Source organism: Choloepus didactylus, chromosome 4, assembly GCF_015220235.1.
Source record: "Choloepus didactylus isolate mChoDid1 chromosome 4, mChoDid1.pri, whole genome shotgun sequence".
In the NCBI taxonomy this organism is placed as follows: Eukaryota; Metazoa; Chordata; class Mammalia; order Pilosa; family Megalonychidae; genus Choloepus; species Choloepus didactylus.
The window spans coordinates 195,906,925-195,929,240 of record NC_051310.1 but is presented as its reverse complement, the minus strand read 5'-3'; the positions used below and the strand labels follow the sequence as shown (position 1 = coordinate 195,929,240).

Genomic DNA, 22,316 nt, shown 5'->3' with positions numbered 1-22,316 from the left:
ATGAAGACTCTACAGTGGCTTCTCTTTGCTGAAGGTGAGTTTGAAAATTGGAGGTCTTTTCTGAATAAATATGCCCATGGAGGCATATCTAACATGCCATCACCTGCAACCAAACTAGATATGCACTCTTTCTGAGATGTTTGCCCTGGAGAAAAATAAATATATCAAGATAGGCTTTTAGTCTTCCTTTGCTGCAGTGCTGAGAAGTAGCATAAAATTAGAATCACATATGGAGATAGGCAAAATATCACCATTTGCTTTGCCTTGTATAAAGGGAGAATCTGGTTGAAAGTGTTTGACACCTTAACAGAGTTTTGTGGCATTAAGAGGTATAATGATGTTGGCTGTTTGCTCTTAGATATACTGGATAAAGTTATAAGAGAAAGGGGTGAGCTAAAGGCTCCAAATTTGAAACTTAAACAACATATGGCAGATGTAAATATTTCTATGTGTGCCCTGAAAGAAAACCTTATTTCCTGTGGCCACAGACTTGATATTTCTGAAAAAGCCAGACCCAGATTCTCACTGTTCAAGTGGCAGATTTACAACATAAAATAAAACCTCAAACTCACAGGGTGTCTGCTATTAAAGTAAAGGCACTGATTGGAAAAGAATGGGATCCTGAAACCTGGGATGGGTCATATGGATTGATAATGGCAGTGAGGACATTAGAACCCTGGATTCTGTTGAGATATTTCCAGACATACCTGTAGTGGTCTGCCCTGAAGAAACAGCCTCCTCAACTCCAGTGTGCCCTGAAAGCCTGCCATACAACTTCCACCTAAAGAGATTAACCCTTCAGTGCCTGCTAAACCTGTAAACACCTTCCATGAGGTAGCAGCCCTCACTACTCTATCAAGAGATTAATCCTCTTTCATGAGATAAAACTGCAACAAAATGTTCTGAGGTGATTGGCTTGAGAGATGCTTTTAATTCTTTTCATGACCTACACCCACCACCACTCTTTTCTTCAAGATCTATAGCTAGACTAAAGTCCCAGCAGGCCCAGAAGAGTGAGGTATGAAGTGTGACCAATGAGGAAGTACAATAAACTCCTAAAGAACTGCATGAGTTTTCCAACTTATATAAACTGAAACCAGTGGAATATGTGTGGGAATGGATATTTAGGGTGTGGGATAACAGTGGAAGGAATATCAAGTTGGATCAGACTGAATTTCTTGATATGGGCCCACATAGCAGAGATTCTGCATTCAATGTTGTAGCTTGAGGTGTTAGAAATGGCATTAACAGTTTGTGTGGGTGGTTGGCTGAAACATGGATCAAAAGGTGGCCAACATTACCTGAGTTTGAAATGCCAGAACTGCCCTGGTATAATGTAGAGGAAGGGATTCAAAGGCTTAGAGAGATTGGAAGGCTAGAGCAGATTTAACAAGGAAGACTTGCTCTCTCACCCCTGAAATAACCAGAGGACAAACCTTTTACCAGGACTGTAAGGAATAAATTTGTGAGCCTACTTTTATAATCCCTAAAGAGCTCTGTAGTTGTCCTTCTCTGTAGGTCAGATATTACTCTATGAACTGCTGTTACTGAGCTGGAATCCTTAAATTCAATGAGGATAACTGGATCCTGAGTACACAGAAGCTTCATGGCAGCAGTAAACTGCCAAAGACAAGGTGACCATGGCTACCATAAAGAAAAGGGCTCAAAGCAGCAGTCAAAATAACCTGACTTGCAGAGACTTATTACATTGGCTAGTAGATCATGGAGTACCTAGAAATAAAATAAGAGGCTGTTTACTCAATTCTTCTTTGATATGCATAAGCAGAAATTCTAGGTCAAGTGAACAAAATCATAACTTGCATTACAAAAACAGAGAGTTGCAGCCCCTTAATCAATGCACAGACTTCAGAGAGTTTACAGGCCCGGAGCCCCTTGAGTAAGGGGAAGGCTTTGTACCCTTGGGGAAGGATCCTGTTACATTGCTAAAAATTTATACTGTTAGTATTCCTCCCAGCCTTCCCCAAGGGGACCTACAGCCTTTTGCCAGGGTAACAGTGCATTGGAGAAAAGGAAATGATCAGACATTTCAGGAATTATTAGAAACTGGCTTAAAAGTGACATTAATTCCAGGAGACCCAAATATCACTCTGGTCTACAAGTCACAGTATGGGCTTATGGAGGTCAGGTGATTGATGGAGTTTTAGCTCAGGTCCATCTCACTTTGGGCCCAGTTTGTACATGGACCCACTCAGTGGTTATTTCACTAGTTCCAGAATGAGTAATTGGAATAGACATACTCAGCTACTGGCATAACCACACACTGGTTGCATGACTTGTGGAGTGAGGGCTATTATGGTAGGAAAGGCCAAGTGGAAGACACTGGAACTGCCCATGCCTAGCAAAATAGTAAACCAGAAGCAACACTTAATTCCTGGATGGACTGCAGAGATTAATGCCATGCTTAAGGACTTGAAGTACACAGGGGTGGTGATTCCCACCACATCCCCATTCAACTCTCCTATTTGGCCTAAGCAGAAAACAGATGGGTCTTGGACAATGACAGTGGATTAGTCTAAGCTTAAGCAGTTAGTGACTCCAATTGCAGCTGCTGTTCCAGATGTGGTATCATTGCTTGAGTAAATCAACAAATCTCATATTTGGTATGCAGCTATTGATCTAGCAAATGCTTTTTTCTTAATAGCTATTATTAAAGACCACCAGAAACACTTTGCATTCAGCTGACAAGACCAGCAGCATATTTTCACTGTGCTATCTCAGGGTTATATCAACTTTCCAGCCCTATGTCATAATATTGTCTGCAGGGATCTTGATCATTTCTTCCTCCCACAAGACATCACACTGGTCCATTATATTGATATCATGTTGATTTGGCCTAGTGAGAAAGAAGTAGCAACTACCCTAGATTTGTTGGTAAGGCATTTTTTGTGTCAGAGTATGGAAGATAAATCCAACAAAAAATACAGGGGCCTTCTACCTCAATAAAGTTTCTAGATGTCCAGTGGTGTGGGGTATTTTGAGATATCCCTTTGAAAGTGAAGGATAAGCTGTTGCATCTGGGCACTCCTATGACCAAAAAAAGAGGCACAATGCCTGGTTGGCTTCTGGATTTTTGAGACAACATATTCCTTATTTGGCTGTGCTACTCAGCCCATTTACTGAGTAATGAGAAAGCCTTCTACTTTGAGTGGGGACCAGAACAAAATGAGGCTCTGTGACAGGTCAGGGCAGCTGTGCATATTATCCAGTGATCCAATGGTACAGGAAGTGTCAGTGGTAAATAGAGAAGTTGGAGCCTTTGGCAGGCTCCTATAGGAGATAAACAATGTGGGTCCTTAGGATTTTGGAGTAAATCCTTAGCACCCTCTGCAGATAACTGCTCTCCTTTTGAGAATATTGGGCATTAGTAGAGACAGAATGCTTAACCATGGGCCATCCACTTACCACCACATAGAATGGTCAGAATTGCTTCTGACCAAGGAACCCACTTCACAACAAATGAAGTAAGGGAATGGGCACACGATCATGGAATTCTCTGGTGTTACCATGTCTCTGATAATCCAGAGGCAGCTGGGTTGATAGAATGGTGGGGTGGCTTTTTTTTTTTTTAATCATTTTTTTGAGATATATTCACATACCATGCAGTCATACAAAACAAATCGTACTTTCGATTGTTTACAGTACCATTACATAGTTGTACATTCATCACCTAAATCAATCCCTGACACCTTCATTAGCACACACACAAAAATAACAAGAATAATAATTAGAGTGAAAAAGAGCAATTGAAGTAAAAAAGAACACTGGGTACCTTTGTCTGTTTGTTTCCTTCCCCTATTTTTCTACTCATCCATCCATAAAATAGACAAAGTGGAGTGTGGTCCTTATGGCTTCCCCAATCCCATTGTCACCCCTCATAAGCTACATTTTTATACATCTGTCTTCGAGATTCATGGGTTCTGGGTTGTAGTTTGATAGTTTCAGGTATCCACCACCAGCTACCCCAATTCTTTAGAACCTAAAAAGGGTTGTCTAAAGTGTGCGTAAAAGTGCCCACCAGAGTGACCTCTCGGCTCCTTTTGGAATCTCTCTGCCACTGAAGCTTATTTCATTTCCTTTCACATCCCCCTTTTGGTCAAGAAGATGTTCTCCGTCCCACGATGCCGGGTCTACATTCCTCCCCGGGAGTCATATTCCACATTGCCAGGGAGATTCACTCCCCTGGGTGTCTGATCCCACGTAGGGGGGAGGGCAGTGATTTCACCTTTCAAGTTGGCTTAGCCAGAGAGAGAGGGCCACATCTGTGCAACAAAGAGGCATTCAGGAGGAGACTCTTAGGCACAAATATAGGGAGGCCTAGCCTCTCCTTTGCAGCAACCATCTTCCCAAGGGTAAAACTTATGGTAGAGGGCTCAACCCATCAAACCACCAGTCCCCTATGTCTGTGGTCATGTTAGCAACCATGGAGGTGGGGTAGGCGAATACCCCTGCATTCTCCACAGGCTCCTCAAGGGGGCACTACATCATTTTTTTTCCTTGTTTTTCTTTCTTTCTTTCTTTTTTTTTTTTTAACTTTCCCTTCTTTTTTAAATTAACTGTATGAAAAAAAAGTTAAAAAGAAAACAAACATACAATAAAAGAACATTTCAAAGAGACCATAACAAGGGAGTAAGAAAAAGACAACTAACCTAAGATAACTGCTTAACTTCCAACATGTTCCTACTTTACCCCAAGAAAGTTACATAATATAGCAACCTTTCTGTGAACTTGTTCCTACTATATCCATCAGAAATTAACAGACCATAGTCATTTCTGGGCATCCCCAGAATGTTGAAAAGCTTATCTGTTCTTCTTGGATTATTGTTCCCCCTTCCTTAATTACTCTCTACTGCTAGTTCCCCTACATTCTACATTATAAACCATTTCTTTTACATTTTTGAAAGTTCACATTAGTGGTAGCATATAATATTTCTCTTTTTGTGCCTGGCTTATTTCACTCAGCATTATGTCTTCAAGGTTCATCCATGTTGTCATATGTTTCACGAGATCATTCCTTCTTACTGACGCGTAGTATTCCATCGTGTGTATATACCACATTTTATTTATCCACTCATCTGTTGAAGGACATTTGGGTTGTTTCCATCTCTTGGCAATTGTGAATAATGCTGCTATGAACATTGGTGTGCAGATATCTGTTCGTGTCACTGCTTTCCAATCTTCCGGGTATATACCGAGAAGTGCAATCGCTGGACCGAATGGTAGCTCTATATCTAGTTTTCTAAGGAACTGCCAGACTGACTTCCAGAGTGGCTGAACCATTATACAGTCCCACCAACAATGAATAAGAGTCCCAATTTCTCCACATCCCCTCCAGCATTTGTAGTTTCCTGTTTGTTTAATGGCAGCCATTCTAACCGGTGTTAGATGGTATCTCATTGTGGTCTTAATTTGCATCTCTCTAATAGCTAGTGAAGCTGAACATTTTTTCATGTGTTTCTTGGCCATTTGTATTTCCTCTTCAGAGAACTGTCTTTTCATATCTTTTGCCCATTTTATAATTGGGCCGATTGTACTATTGTCATTGAGTAGTAGGATTTCTTTATATATGCAAGATATCAGTCTTTTGTCAGATACATGGTTTCCAAAAATTTTTTCCCATTGAGTTGGCTGTCTCTTTACCTTTTTGAGAAATTCCTTTGAGGTGCAGAAACTTCTAAGCTTGAGGAGTTCCCATTTATCTATTTTCTCTTTTGTTGCTTGTGCTTTGGGTGTAAAGTCTAGGAAGTGGCCGCCTAATACAAGGTCTTGAAGATGTTTTCCTACATTATCTTCTAGGAGTTTTATGGTACTTTCTTTTATATTGAGATCTTTGGTCCATTTTGAGTTAATTTTTGTGTAGGGGGTGAGGTAGGGGTCCTCTTTCATTCTTTTGGATATGGATATACAACTCTCCCAGCCCCATTTGTTGAAAAGACCATTATGACTCAGTCCAGTGACTTTGGGGGCCTTATCAAAGATCAGTCGGCCGTAGATCTGAGGGTCTATCTCCGAATTCTCAATTCAATTCCATTGATCTATATGTCTATCTTTGTGCCAGTACCATGCGGTTTTGACAACTGTGGCTTTATAATAAGCTTCAAAGTCAGGGAGTGTAAGTCCTCCCACTTCATTTTTCTATTTTAGAGTGTCTTTAGCAATTCGAGGCATCTTCCCTTTCCAAATAAATTTGATAACTAGCTTTTCCAAGTCTGCAAAGTAGGTTGTTGGAATTTTGATTGGGATTGCATTGAATCTGTAGATGAGTTTGGGTAGAATTGACATCTTAATGACATTTAGCCTTCCTATCCTATGAACATGGAATATTTTTCCATCTTTTAAGGTCCCCTTCTATTTCTTTTAGTAGAGTTATGTAGTTTTCTTTGTATAGGTCTTTTACATCTTTGGTTAAGTTTATTCCTAGGTACTTGATTTTTTTAGTTGCTATTGAAAATGGTATCTTTTTCTTGAGTGTCTCTTCAGTTTGTTCATTTCTAGCATATAGAAACATTACTGACTTATGTGCATTAATCTTGTATCCCGCTACTTTGCTAAATTTGTTTATTAGCTCTAGTAGCTGTATCGTCAATTTCTCAGGGTTTTCTAGATATAAGATCATATCGTCTGCAAACAATGACAGTTTTACTTCTTCTTTTCCAATTTGGATGCCTTTTATTTCTTTGTCTTGCCGGATTGCCCTGGCTAGCACTTCCAGCACAATGTTGAATAACAGTGGTGACAGCGGGCATCCTTGTCTTGTTCCTGATCTTAGAGGGAAGGCTTTCAGTCTCTCACCATTGAGTACTATGCTGGCTGTGGGTTTTTCATAGATGCTCTTTATCATGTTGAGGAAGTTTCCTTCAATTCCTACCTTTTGAAGTGTTTTTATCAAAAACGGATGTTGGATTTTGTCAAATGCTTTTTCAGCATCTATTGAGATGATCAATTGATTTTACCCTTTCGAGTTTTTAATGTGTTGTAATACATTGATTATTTTTCTTATGTTGAACCATCCTTGCATGCCTGGAATGAACCCCACTTGGTCATGGTGTATGATTTTTTTAATGTGTCTTTGGATTCGAATTGCAAGTATTTTGTTGAGGATTTTTGCATCTATATTCATTAGGGAGATTGGCCGGTAGTTTTCCTTTTTTGTAGCATCTTTGCCTGGTTTTGGTATTAGATTGATGTTAGCTTCATAAAATGAGTTAGGTAGTGTTCCATTTTCTTCAATGTTTTGAAAGAGTTTGAGTAAGATTGGTGTCAGTTCTTTCTGGAAAGTTTGGTAGAATTCCCCTGTGAAGCCATCTGGCCCTGGGCATTTATTTGTGGGAAGATTTTTGATGACTGATTGGATCTCTTTGCTTGTGATGGGTTGGTTGAGGTCTTCTATTTCTTCTCTGGTCAGTCTAGGTTGTTCATATGTTTCCAGGAAATTTTCCATTTCTTCTACAATGTCCAGTTTGTTGCCATACAGTTGTTCATAACATCCTCTTATAATTTTTTTAATTTCTTCAGGATCTGCAGTTATGTCACCTTTTTCATTCATTATTTTGTTTATATGGGTCTTCTCTCTTTTTGATTTTGTCAGTCTAGCTAGGGGCTTGTCAATCTTGTTGATCTTCTCAAAGAACCAACTTTTGGTGATATTTATCCTCTCTATTGTTTTTTTGTTCTCTATGCCATTTATTTCTGCTTTAATCCTTGTTATTTCTTTTCTTGTACTTGGTTTAGGATTGGTTTGCTGTTCATTTTCTAGCTTCTTCAGTTGATCCATTAGTTCTTTGATTTTGGCTCTTTCTTCCTTTCAAATATATGCGTTTAGTGCTATAAATTTCCCCCTTAGCACTACTTTTGCTGCATCCCATAGGTTTTGGTATGTTGTGTTCTCATTTTCATTCGTCTCTATATATTTAGCAATTTCTCTTGCTATTTCTTCTTTAACCCACTGATTGTTTAGGAGTGTGTTGTTTAACCTCCAGGTATTTGTGAATTTTCTAAGTCTCTGATGGTTATTGACTTCTAATTGTATTCCATTGTGGTCAGAGAATGTGCTTTGAATAATTTCAATCTTTTTAAATTTATTGAGGCTTCTTTTATGTCCCAGCATATGATCTATTCTGGAGAAAGTTCCATTAGCACTAGAAAAGTATGTGTATCCTGGTGATTTGGGATGTAATGTCCTGTATATGTCTGTTAAATCTAATTCATTTATCAGATTGTTTAGGTTTTCAATTTCCTTATTGGTCTTCTGTCTGGTTGATCTATCTATAGGAGAGAGTGATGTGTTGAAGTCTCCCACAATTATTGTGGAAACATCAATTGCTTCCTTTAGTTTTGCCAGTGTTTCTCTCATGTATTTTGTGGCACCTTGATTGGGTGCATAGACATTTACGATTGTTATTTCTTCTTGCTGAATTGCCCCTTTTATTAGTATGTAGTGGCCTTCTTTGTCTCTCAAAACATCCCTGCATTTGAAGTCTATTTTATCTGAGATTAATATTGCTACACCTGCTTTCTTTCGGCTGTAGCTTGCATGAAATATTTTTTTCCATCCTTTCACTTTCAATTTCTTTGTGTCCCTATGTCTAAGATGAGTCTCTTGTATGCAACATATTGATGGTTCATTTTTTTTGATCCATTCTGCGAATCTATATCTTTTAATTGGGGAGTTTAATCCATTTACATTCAACGTTATAACCGTGAAGGCATTTCTTGAATCAGCCATCTTATCCTTTGGTTTATTTTTGCCATATTTTTCCCCTCTCTCTATTAATATCCTTTATTGTACCCATACCGAATCTCTTTAGTACTGAACCTTTCTCCAAGTCTCTCTGTTCTGTCTTTGTTTCTCTGTCTGTAGGGCTCCCTTTAGTATCTCCAGTAGGGCAGGTCTCTTGTTAGCAAATTCTCTCAGCATTTGTTTGTCTGTGAAAAATTTAAGCTCTCCCTCAAATTTGAAGGAGAGCTTTGCTGGATAAAGTATTCTTGGCTGGAAATTTTTCTCACTCAGAATTTTAAATATATCGTGCCACTGCCTTCTCGCCTCCATGGTGGCTGCTGAGTAGTCACTACTTAGTCTTATGCTGTTTCCTTTGTATGTGGTGAATTGCTGTTCTCTTGCTGCTTTCAGAACTTGCTCCTTCTCTTCTGTGTTTGACAGTGTGATCAGTATATGTCTTGGAGTGGGTTTATTTGGATTTATTCTATTTGGAGTTCGCTGAGCATTTATGATTTGTGTATTTATGTTGTTTAGAAGATTTGGGAAGTTTTCCCCAACAATTTCTTTGAATACTCTTCCTAGACCTTTACCCTTTTCTTCCCCTTCTGGGACACCAATGAGTCTTATATTTGGACGTTTCATATTATCTATCATATCCCTGAGGTCCATTTCGATTTTTTCAATTTTTTTCCCCATTCTTTCTTTTATGCTTTCATTTTCCATTCTGTCATCTTCCAGGTCACTGATTCGTTGTTCAACTTCCTCTAGTCTTGTACTATGAGTGTCCAGAATATTTTTAATTTGGTCAACAGTTTCTTTAATTTCCATAAGATCATCCATTTTTTTATTTAGTCTTGCAATGTCTTCTTTATGCTCTTCTAGAGTCTTCTTGATTTCCTTCATATCCTGTACTATGGTCTCATTGTTCATCTTTAGTTCTTTGAGTAGCTGCTGTAGGTGCTGTGTCTCTTCTGGTCTTTTGATTTGGGTGCTTGGGTTTGGGTTATCCATATCGTCTGGTTTTTTCATATGCTTTATAATTTTCTGTTGTTTTTGGCCTCGTGGCATTTGCTGAACTTGATAGGGTTCTTTTAGGGTTTGTAGACCTATTGAAGTCCTTATCTCTAATTTATCAGATCTACAGCTTCGTGGAGTACACTTTCTCTAACTAACCAGCAGGTGGCGTCGAGCCACCTGTTCTCCACAAGCCAGTTCTCCCCTGCTTAGCCTTTTTGGTGAGTGGGGGAGTGAGTCTTGTGGGGCCCAATTGGTGTACCAAGCTTGCGTGTGTAGTTGGTGTTGCCTGCCCTGTATGTGGGGCGTGTTTCTGGGCAGTTGGGGAGGGGGGTGGCCCTAACAATCAAATCTCCCTGGTGATCCTAGAGTTTTAAAGCTGGTGCAATAGTCTAATCCTTCAGTTCAGTCCTGCCACAGTTTGTCTCTGCCACTGACCCACAAGTCCTTGGTATTGGCGTATGGCTCCTGAGACTTGCAAGTGGGCCCCTCTTCCAGGCCGTGCACCCCGGGTCCTCTGTTGAGGGATGACTGTGCTATGTCACAGGTGAGTGCCGTCCCCTCAGGGCAGTTCTGGGCTGCTGGGATGTGTAGGGAGGCTCCCAGTCTGCTCAAACGATGGCTGAATGGGGCTTTGTTAATTCACACTGCTCCACCTTCCCAACTCTGGGACAATCAGCTGAGGTTGCAGGGAAGGCTAATGTCCACGCCCAGTTTTGTGGTGTGTGCCTGTTATTTGAAGCCCTTCAGTCACACTGGGTTGTCTGGGGCAGCTCTGGGCTATGGGGCTGGCGATAGGCAGGAGTGTTTCCTGTCCACCAGGATGGTGGCTGTGAGCGGACACCCCCGTTTTCTTGGGTAGTTGTGGTGTTTAGTGAATTTTCTCAGCCACTGAATTATTGCCTTTTGTCTCAGAGCTCTCTTAGTTCTGCTCGTGACTTGACGTGCCCAAATTGAAAGTCTTTGAAGCTTTCTGTATTGGGCTTCTTAGAGTAATTGTTTTAGAAAAAGAAAAAAGGATTAAAAAAAAAAAAAAAAGGGTCCTCCTCAGAGATCTAATGGGTTATTGAAATGCTGAGACAAAGCAACCAGGGCCATTAAGGAAAGGTCCACAGAGCAGAGAGATCAGCTTTTCTTCGGGATTTGCATATGCGCCTTAGGGCCTGAGCTCCGCCCTTCCCCTTTCTGTGTTCACCAGAACTCTAAAAATCCTCTGCTTTTATTTTGGAGTTTTTCGTGTTGTTTTTTTTTTTCTATGCCTGTCTCCTCTCTGCTGGGCTGGCTGCTCACAGATTCTCTGGTGTCTGGTCTCTGTCTATCTATGGTTGGAGTCTGGATCAGTAGAATGAGTTTCCGATAAGAGCAGCCACTGCAGTTCTCCCTTCTCCTTCCCGGAGCTGACAGCCCCTCCTCCCCCGGGACTGAGCCTGGCAGGGAGGGGCGCGGGTCCCCTGGCCGCAAAAACTTACAGATTTCACTGATCTCAGCAGTTCGACATTTTCATGAGTGTTGTATGAAGTATGCCCAAAGACAGATTGCTCTGTGGTGTCCAGTCCACGCAGTTCCTGGCTTTCTACCTACTTTCCTGGAGGAGTAACTAAAACATACAGCTCACCAGTCTTCCATCTTTGGGGTGGCTTTTTGAAGACTCAATAACAGTACCAACTAGGTGGCAATACCTAGCAGGGCTGGGACAGTGTTCTCCAGGAGGCTGTGTATGCTCTGAATCAGTGTCCACTCTATGGGGCTATTTCTCCCATAGCCAGGATTCATGGGTTCAGGAATTGAGGGGTGGAAAAAGGAGTGGCACTGCTGACTATCACTGCTAGTGATCCACTAGGAAAATTTTTGCTTCCTGTCCCTGCAAGCTTCAGCTCTGCTGGTCTACAAGTCTTAGTTCCAAGAGGAGGAGTGCTCTCACCAGGAGACACAACAATAATTCCATTGAAATGGAAGTTATGACTGCCAATTTGGGCTTCTCATTCCTCTGAACCTACAGGCAAGGAAAGGGATTACTGTACTGGGTGGGGTGATTGATCCTATCAAGGGGAAGTAGCACTGCAACTACACAATGGAGGTAAAGAATAGTTTTCCTGGAATAAAAGAGGTCCCCTAGTGAGTCTCTTAGTACTACCATGCCCTGTGATTAAAGTCAATTGAAATGTGCAAGAACCCAATCCAGGCAGGTCTACCAATGGTCCAGGAACTTCAGGAATGAAGGTTTGGTTCACCACAACAGGCAAAGAACCATGGCCAGTTGAAGCACTTGCTGAGGGTAAAGGGAACATGGAGGATAGTGGAAGAACATAGTGATAAATATGAAGTGTGACCATGTAACCAGTTACAGAAATGATGACTATGATTGCATGAATATTTTCTCTGTTTTGTTATGAGTATGTATTTGTCTGTAAAGAAAATACTTTTGGTTTCTTCTCCCCTTCTCATATGATATAAGCTGTATTTTTCATTTCACAATATTTAAGGTATAGGAAATGAAGTTTATGAGTCAACATTACCTAAGGACTTACACCCTATTCTGGAGAGAGTCAGTGCATTTCCTGTACACAGGAGAGCTGAGTATTGTTAGGCAAAATATATATATGTTATTGTGCTCTATTTAGAGATAAAGTATGGCTTAAGGTGATGTATGTAACTGCCAAGTTGACAAGGGGTGGACTCTGATAACTACTTTCATGTGTCAACTTGGGCATGTGATGATGTCCAGGGGTCTGGTAAAGAAAGCACTGGCCTAAACATTACTGCAAGGACATTTGTGACTGTTTAATAAACTGGAGGGCTGGTATATTAAATCATCAGTCAATTGACTGTGCCTGTGACTAATTATATCAATGAAGGGCATGTCTTCCACAATGAAAGATTTCAATCAGCTCAACTGAATCCAATCAGTTGAAGAATTTTAAGGGAGAAAGAAAGAACCTTTACTTCTTTGGCCAGCCAGCATCTTCTGAGTTCATTTCACAGCCTGCCCTAAAGAATTTGGACAAATGCATCCCCAAAGTTGTGAGAGACACTTTTGTAAAATCTTACATTTACTGATATCTCATGTTGGTTCTGTTTCCATAGAGAACCCTAGCAAATAGTGATGAATGTAATGATTTGGCAAACATGGCAAAATGTTAAAATTTGTGCATCTAGATGTCAGAGGAAGAGGTGTATTGTGATCTTCTTTATCTTTGCAAATTTCCTATAAATTTTAAATTACTTCAAAATGTGTTTAAAAAATAAGAAATGAGAAGTCAATTAAAATAGTACACTATAAACTATAGTAAAAAACTATTAATGAAGGAAACAAAATACATATAGAAAACTATAAAATGGAAGAAGTCCTAACTTATAGTATTAGCCATTATGCCAACCTCTGCATAATTAAATAGTTTATTACAATTTCATTTCAAGTAAGTACTTAATTAGATAATGGATAAAAGATGATGAAAGCCTCTCTGATTTCATCTCTCACACTTTGGTTAAGAGTGTGTTATTCAGTTTCCACATATTTGTGAATTTTCCAGTTTCCTTTCTGTTACTGATTTCTGGTTTCATTCCACTTTGGTCAAAGAAGATACTTATGATTTCATTTTTTCTATGTATGTAATGATGCATCATATGGTCTATCCTGGCTCAATTTAGAGCCAAAGGCCTAAGGAGGTCAAAAGAATGGAAAACAATACTGCAATGTTAAAAGCATATAGTAAAAAAGAGAGAGCCAGGCTGACTAGTTGTAGCAGACGCAATTAAATCAAACATTGTTACAAAAGTCAAAGTATATTATATAACTATAAAAGGGCCAATCATCAAAACATATAATTTTATATGCAAGGAAAAACAGAGGACCAAAGTAATATGGATGAAAAAAATGACAGATTTGAAGTGAGAAATAAACAGCTCTACCATAATAGTTGGAGAGTCCAATTTCCCACTTTCACAAACACAAAGAAAAAGTTGATGGATATCAATAAGCAAATTAAGGACTTGAACAACATGATGAACAAACTATATCCAGCAGTATACATATTCTTCTCAACTGCACATGGAACATTCCCAGGATAGACCATATGATACATCACAAAATACAAAGAAAAACTGAAATCATAAGTATCTTCTTTAACCAAAGTGGAATGAAACCAGAAATCAATAACAAAAGGGAAACTGGAAAATTCACAAATATGTGGAAACTGAACAACACACTCTTAACCAAATTGTGAGAGATGAAATCACAGAGTATTTTGGAAACATTTTGAGATAAACAGAAATGAGTACACAACATACCAAACTTATGGGATGCAAAGAAAACATTGTTAACAGAGAAATATATAGTAAAAAAACACCTATATTAAAAAGGAATAGGAGGTGGGGCAAGATGGAGTGGTGAGGTGTGGAATCTAGTTACTCCTCTGGGCAGCTGGTAAATAGGAACTGGAACTCTCCGCAACAGCTATGTTTTTGTGGACTTCCATGACTGGTCATGCATCATACACCAAAGTGGAATGGGCAGAGAGGCTGAGATTGCAGTGAAAATGTGTAACATTCACCAGCCAGGGGGCTAATGACCCTCCCACAGAGGAATGGCAGACTGTCTTGGAGCTGGCTTCATGAGGGAAAAAGAAAAAAATCTGTGCTGGGAGCAAGAAGGGGTTTCAACCTGGACCTAATTAAAAATTAATAACAAATTCAGACTGCTGAATGAAAGCTTCAAGCACAGGTAAACCAGAAGCAGGCTCAAAAATAGCTGGGGAAATCAGTCCAACAGAGAGGAAGTGAGTTGACAAAAACAATAAAAACAGAGACTTTTGGAATTGGAGGTGTTCAGAAAACTGGAAAAGAGCTAGGCTCCAAGAAAAAAGGGCATATAGAAATGGGTACTAATTTGGACTCTGGCACCTAAACCTGGGGATCTGGGTTATGGCTCTAAAAAAGTTTTTTTGTTTTTTTTTTCCTCTTTTCCTTTCTTACTCTCCAACTCTTTATCTTTTAAGTTTTCAATAGCCAATCAGAGATCCTGCTTCAGCACTGCCCCCAGGCAAGGGCAGAATTGTGAACAAAAGTTGTCTGAGAATAACTATTCAGGTGAAAGAGATAAGAGCCTAAAGAGCTTATCTTTAAATAGCCCAAACCAGGTCTGAGAAAACTTGGAGGCTGGGGAAAGGCCTTGAAAAGGGTTTTCTTTTTTTCTTTGAAACAGCTATTCTATGTAATATTGCAGAAAACCTCAGACATTTGCAATAAGCCACTGATCCCAGCAAGGACCTCAACAAACCAATAACAATTTAAGAGATTGATCAGTCATCAAAAACTCCCAATAAAGAAAAATCCAGGACTAGATGGTTCCACCTGTGAATTCTACCAAGCATTCAGGAAAGAATTAGCACAAATCCTGCTCAAATTCTTCAAAAATTTGTAGGGAAGAGAAGGCTACCTAACTCATTCTATGAAGCCAATATCACCTTAATACAAAAGCCAAAAAAAATACTACAAAAAAAAAAAAAATTAGAGACCAACCACTTTAATGAATACAGATGCAAAAATCCTCAACAAAACAAAACAAAACAAAACAAAAAACACACTCACTAATTGAATCCAGCAGCACATTAAAAGAATTACAGAGCATGATCAAGTGGGATTTATTCTAGGTATTCAACACTAGTTCAACATAAAAAAAAACAATTAATGTAATACACCACATCAATAAATCAAAGTAGAAGAATCACATGATCATCTCAATCAATGCAGAAAAGACATTTGACAAAATTCAACATCATTTCTTGATGAAAACACTTCGAAGGATATGAATAGAAGGGAACTTTCTCAATATGAGAAAGGCAATATATGAAAAACCCACAGCTAACATCATACTCAATGGGGAAAGCTTTCCCTTTAAGATCAGGCACAAGACAGGGATACACACTGTCACCACTTCAACATCATGCCGGAAGGTCTAGCTAGAGCAATTAAGACAAGTAAAAGGATCCAAATTGGAGAGGAGGTAGTAAAACTTTCATTGTTTGCAGATGACATTATCCTACATATAGAAAATCCAGAAAAATCTACAGCAAAGCTCCTAGAGCTAATCAATGAGTACAGCATAGTGGCAGGCTACAAGGTCAACATGCAAAATTCAGTAGTTTTCCTATACACAAATAATGAGCAACAGGAGGAGGAAATCAAGAAAAAAATTCCATTTACAATAGCAACCAAAAGAATCAAGTATTTAGGAATAAACTTAACCAAGGCCACAGAGGACCTATACAGAGAAAACTGCAAGAAACTGCTAAAAGAAATTGAACAGGACCTGAAAAATGGAAGAACGTACTGTGTTCATGGATTGGAATACTAAATGTAGTTAATATGTCAATTCTACCTAAACTGATGTATAGATTCAATGCAATACCCATTACAATCCCAATAACTTAATTTGCAGAACAAGAAAAAACAAAAACCAATTTATTTGGAAGGGTAGGGTGCCCCAAATATTGAAAAATATCTTAAGAGCAATGAAGTGGGAGGTCTCACACTACCTGACTTTAAAGCATACTACAAAGCTACAGTGGTCAAAACAGCTGGGTACTGGCAAAAAGATAGATATTCTGACCAATGGAATAGAAATGAGTGTTCAGAAATAGACCCTCTCATCTATGGAAATTGATCTTTGATAAGGCAGTCGAGCCAAAGCAAGTGGGCCAGAACTGCCTCTTCAATAAATGGTGTTTGGAGAACTGGATATCCATATCCAAAAGAATGAAAGAGGACCCCTATCTCATACTTTATACAAAAATTAACTTCAAATGGATCAAAGACTTAAACATTAGCTCTAAATGTAGGAAAATATCTTAAAGACCTTCTGATAGCAGGTGGTTTCCCATACCTTACATCCGAAGTGTGAGCAAAGAAGAAACAGATAAATGGGATCTCATCAAAATTGAACACTTTTATATATCAAAGGACTTTGTCAGAAAGGTAAAAGGGCAGCCTACATGATTGCCCAGATAGGGAAATAGCCCAAATGTGCATCAATGGATGAATGGATAAACAAACTGTGGTATATAAACATGATGGAATATTATGCATCAGTAAGACAGAACAAAGTCACAGAATATAAAATAGCATGGATGAACCTTGAGGATGCTATGTTGAGGGAAGTTAGCCAGAAACAAAAGGACAAATAATGAATGGTCTCACTTATATGACCTAACATTAATGAGTAAACTTTGAGAGACAAAAGCTGAGAACAGAGAATGTTCAACAGGATTGATTGTGTAGATCCAAAAATGGATAGCATAATACTGTGTGATGGCAGCACAATATTGTAAGTACACTGAACAAAGATGTCTGTGAGTAAAGCCGAAAGAGGAGTGCTAGGGGAAATTATGGCACTAGAAGGAAAAATAAATGATAAAGACTGGGACTGTATAACTTGGTGAATCTAGAGTGGTTAATTATGGTGACTAAATATACAAATATAAAAATATTACATGTAGGACAACAATGTCAAACTTGCAAGGGATGGTATTGGAGAAAAGTATAATCAAAGCAAATGAGTCTATGGTTAATAGTAACATTGTAATCTGCTTCCACTAAATGTAACAAAGGCAAGACACCAAAGCTAAATGTTTATGAGAGGGGGATATAGGGAGGGGTATGGGATTATTGTAGAGGTTTTGTTTTCTGATTTTATTATTATATTGTATGGCATTTTTAATCTTTGCTCTTTTTTTAATAGTACTGTTTTAACTTTTTTCATTTTTTTGAAGTAATGAATATGTTCAAATGCTGACTGTGGTAATCAATGCACTATATGATACTGCGAATTGACCGTACACTGTGGATGACTGTATGGTATGTGAATATATCTCTGTAAAATTGCAGGGAAAATATAGAGGTATAAAAGTATTAGAGAGAACATGGAGGGATGTACCTATTTACTGTTGGTGGGGAAGTAAAATGGCGTAGCCTATCTGGAGGACAGTGTGATGATTCCAAAAGAAGCTAAATATGGGGGTGCCAAAAGATACTGCAACCTCTTTATGGGGTGTATATGTGGAAGATATGAGAGCAGGGACATGAATGGACATTTGCACACTGGTGTTTATGGTGGCAGTATTTATAATTTGCAATGGATGGAGGTGGCCTAAGGGTACATTGACTGATTAACAGAATGTAAACTGTCATGTATGCATAAAATAGAATGCTGCACAAGAAGGAATGAAACTGTGAGACATACAACTAGGTGAATGGATACTGAGGACAGCATTTTGAATGAAGTATGCTAGAAATGAAAGGACACACTTTATAATGCCTCACTAATATTGATAAACTATAATGTGTAAACTCTGAGAATTGAATGTTAGAGCACAGCTTATGAGGGTAATGCTTATTGTAATGGTCCCTAGATTGTACACCCTTCAAGCTGTCATATCTCTTCTTGAGTTGTAATGGTTATCTCTAAATTCTGAGATGCTGAACTGTTTGTGTATAACCCAGTCAGTCTCTGGAACTTTGCATATCTGTGGACACCTGAAACTCAGAGCTGGAGCTCAGCAGATATGAATGTCAACATTACCTCATATAGCAACTGTTAAGCTGAAAAAGAGTTCAGACTTCAATTAGAGATATGAATGGAGCAGATCTTGTTAGGTATAAGGAAAATTCAGCCAAAGGGTAAAGGATGGTATTGACTATCTTTTAAAAACTTCAGCCTGTGTGTGTGACCAAGGGAAGAGATGTTTATTTGATGCAGGATCTATATTTTCTGCAGCACACTAAATAATTTAACTTGTACTTTCAGGTTATTCAAACAGCACAATTGCATGGAACTTTGAATAGGAAGTGAGATCTGTTAGGTTTGTACAGGTTAGTGGGAAATCCTGAGCTATCCTAAAGTAATTTTGGCAGAGAACAAAAATATATTTGCAGAGTCCCCCCAAGAAACTGGGGAAAAATGCAGGAAGGTTGGATTTCCCCATCTGGGTTATTACTGATATTCTCACAATCTCTGAAGACTAATAATTTTGTAGAATGTGCACTTAATCTTGGGGCTTGCCCTTATAAAGCTTGTTACTGTAAAGGAGAGTGTAGGCCTACTTATAATTGTGCCTAAGAGTCTCCCCCAGAGAATGTCTCTGTTGCTCAGAAGTGGCCTCTCTCAAGTGCACAAGGCAGGTGAACTCCCTGCCCTCCCTGAGTCCCAGGGATGGAAATCTCCCTGGAAATGTGGGACATGGCAGATGGGGATGAGCTTGGACCCAGCACTGAGGGACAGAAAAAATCTTCTTGACTAAAAGGGGAAAGAGAATGGAGCAAATTAAAGTTTCAGTGGCTGAGAGATGTCATATGGATTATAGAAGTCACTCTGGAGGGGATTACTATGTGCTATATAGATATCCCTCTTTAGTTTCTAGTGTATTGGAATAGCTAGAAGTAAATACCTGAAACTGTTGAACTGCAACCCAGTAGCCTTGATTCCTGAAGATGATTGCATAACTATGTAACTTACATGGTGTGACTGTGTGATTGTGGAAACTTGTTGGCTTACACTCCTTTTATCCAGTGTATGGAAAATAGGTAGAAAAAATGGGGACAAACACTAAGTGAAGAATGGGGTGGGATGGGGGTTATGGAATGTTTTAGGTGTTCTTTTTACTTTAATTTTTATTTCTTTTGGAATAAGGAAAATGTTGAAAAATTGATTCTGGTGATGAATGCACAATTATATGATGGTACTGTGAATAACTGTACACTGTGGATGATTGTAGGGTATATCTCAATAAAACTGTATTTTTTAAAAAAAATAACTATTTCAAATCAATAACATAATTTTACATCTTAAGGAAATACAAAAAAAAAAAGAGCAAACTATAGCCAAAGCAGGTAGAAGGAAGGAAATAAAAATTAGAGCAGAAATGAACTAGAAAACAGAAACCAACTACTAGTTGGTTCCTTGAAAAGATCAACAAAATTAAAACACCTATATATTACACTAAAGTTAGTAATGAAAGTGATGACATTACTAAAAATCTCACAGAATAAGTAGGTTATGAGAGAATACTATGGCCCCTTCCCTTTCTTACCCACCCCCATTTCCTTCTCTCAAAATTCTCCATCCCCTTCCCTCCTGGGCTCATCAAAGCCTGACCTGTCTCAGCCTAAAACCTCCACAAAGCCATAGGTGCCACACCCTGTCTATTTACCCCCAATCCCCAGCATGGGATCTACCCACATGTCTCCCAGGTGCCTGCTCTGCTTGGCTTCCCCCTTGCCAGGGTGGTTTTCTGAACCTTCTGCTCTGCGCCACCCTCTACAGCCTCTACAGCCACTCAGGTTCCACATTTCCCATCCTGGCAGAAGTGATTATATGGGGCCCTAGCCAAGCAAGGTCACAGGGGCCCTTGGGCCACTGGTGTCAGGATCATTAGGCTGATGTGGACACAGTATCTTCTGGGGCTGTGTTTGTCCATGGCCTTCAACATCAAGCTCTGGAGCTTTGTCATTTACCTTTTGTGGATGCAGATCTGCACTGTAATTCAGTACCAAACTCATTGATATGATATCCTTCTTTTATCTCCTGTGTCCCAGCATCAGCTGGGCCAGGTGAAGAGAAAGATCCTAGTTCTGGATCTGGATGAAACACTTATCCACTCCCACCATGATGAGATGGAGGCCAGGTTTGGCCTGGAACATCTGACTTCATCTTCAAGGTGGTGATACACAAACATCCTGTCCAGTTTATTGCACATAAGAGTATTTATGTGGATTTCTTCTTAGAAGTGGTGGCCCAATGATATGAGTTGGTGGTATTCACAGAAAGAATGGAGATTCATGGCTCTGCTGTGGTAGACAAACTGGACAATAGCAGAAGGATTCTCAAGAAGAGATACTATGGACAACACTAAATTTTGGATTTGGGCAGTTACATCAAGGACCTCTCTGTGGTCCACAGTGACTTCTCTAGCATTGTGATCCTGGATAACTCCCCAGGGGCTTACAGGAATCATCTGGACAACACCATCCCAATCAAGTGCTGGTTCAGTGATCCCAATGACCCAACCCTTCACAACCTGCTCCCAATGATAGATCTCTCAGGTTCACAACTGACATTTGTTCTGTGCCAAGGCAAAACCTTCACCAACACAAGCTCTGGTGATAGCTACTCCCCCTCCACCTGAGTTGGTTTGGGAGGGAAAAGGATGGTGATCCCTTGGATGCTGTCTCATCCCCTATCCATGGTGAGGACTGCCTGGGCAGGGTCTGTCCCTCCAACCCCTCTCAAACCTAGGAGATGTACAAGGAGAGTCTAGATGGATGCCTGGGCCAGACACTGAAGCAGCCTCACTAACTTAATGTTCACACTCCCTGGAAGCCACAGACTGGGAGATAAGCTAAGGCTTAGAAGAGACAAAAGAAACTATGTGGAAATGCAGGACTGGCCAGAGTGATGGACATGCAGTGATCTCACAAGCTCAAAGAGAAGCCAAGCCAGTTTTCTTGTGATTTGATTAAAAAACAAAACAAAACAAAACAAAAAACACGTACAAAACTGACCTAATTCTTCAGTCCTGCTCCAAGGGCTGGGCTGTGGGTGATAGACTGGGATTTTGGGCCACTGGATTTACTCCAAACTTTTCCCATTTTCTTTCCCTTTGTTTTCCTCTTTTCTGAGATTCCCTCAAAACTATAACCAGCTTTCTCATTTTCTACTTTCTTCTTTTAAACCATGCATTATAACTTTGAGACCTGAAAAAAAGAAAGAATATTAGGAATAATTGTAACCCAACAGATATGGTATCTTAGACAACATGGACTAATTCCTAGAAACCCCATGACTTTTCATAATATTTACTCAAAAAAATCACTATTCTGGAAAAAATTTGTGGTGCATATTTCTAAAAACAGGTATTTTAGGTAATTACTCTATTTTTTTTATGTTACTCATGATTTATTACCTTCCTTTGGCTACTATGCAACATTCTTGAGGGAAGCCATGATCACTTTGAGACAGAGTTGTGCCAGTGAGGGAATTATACTAAAAAATAAAACAATCATCTGCCCTGTGGTCTTTAAGTTTCATTTAGAAGAAATAATTTAAAGTAAAATATCACAAGGTTAACTTGTATATGTAACTGGAATTCAAGAAAATTACATTTTTGTGGATCAAAGAACATTATCAAGAAAGTGAAAAAATGCAGAATTGGAGAAATAGTTGCAAATCCTATACATGTAAGAGTTCAATATCTAGAGTGTATGAAGAATAGCTATAAATAAATGACAACAAATATAAAACAAAAAAATTTAATAAGCAAAAGACATAAATCTACATTTTTCTAAAGAAGGTATATGAATGGCCAACAAGAACATAAGAAGACCCTCAACATCTTTAGTCATCAGGGAAATGGAAATTAAAACCATAGTGAGATACCATTTCATGACTATTATTTTAAAACTGAAAATAACTATGTCAGTGAAGAAGTGGAGAAATTGGAACAATTGTACATTGTTGGGGGAATGTAAAATAGGAGAGCAGAAGTGGAATACAATCTGGCATTTCTCAAAAAGC

General features: G+C 39.1%; 1 pseudogene; it reads left to right on the top strand.

Moving 5' to 3' along the window:
• Nucleotides 1–20,906, top strand: LOC119533100 (annotated as a pseudogene).
• The last annotated feature ends 1,410 nt before the right edge of the window (nucleotides 20,907–22,316 follow it).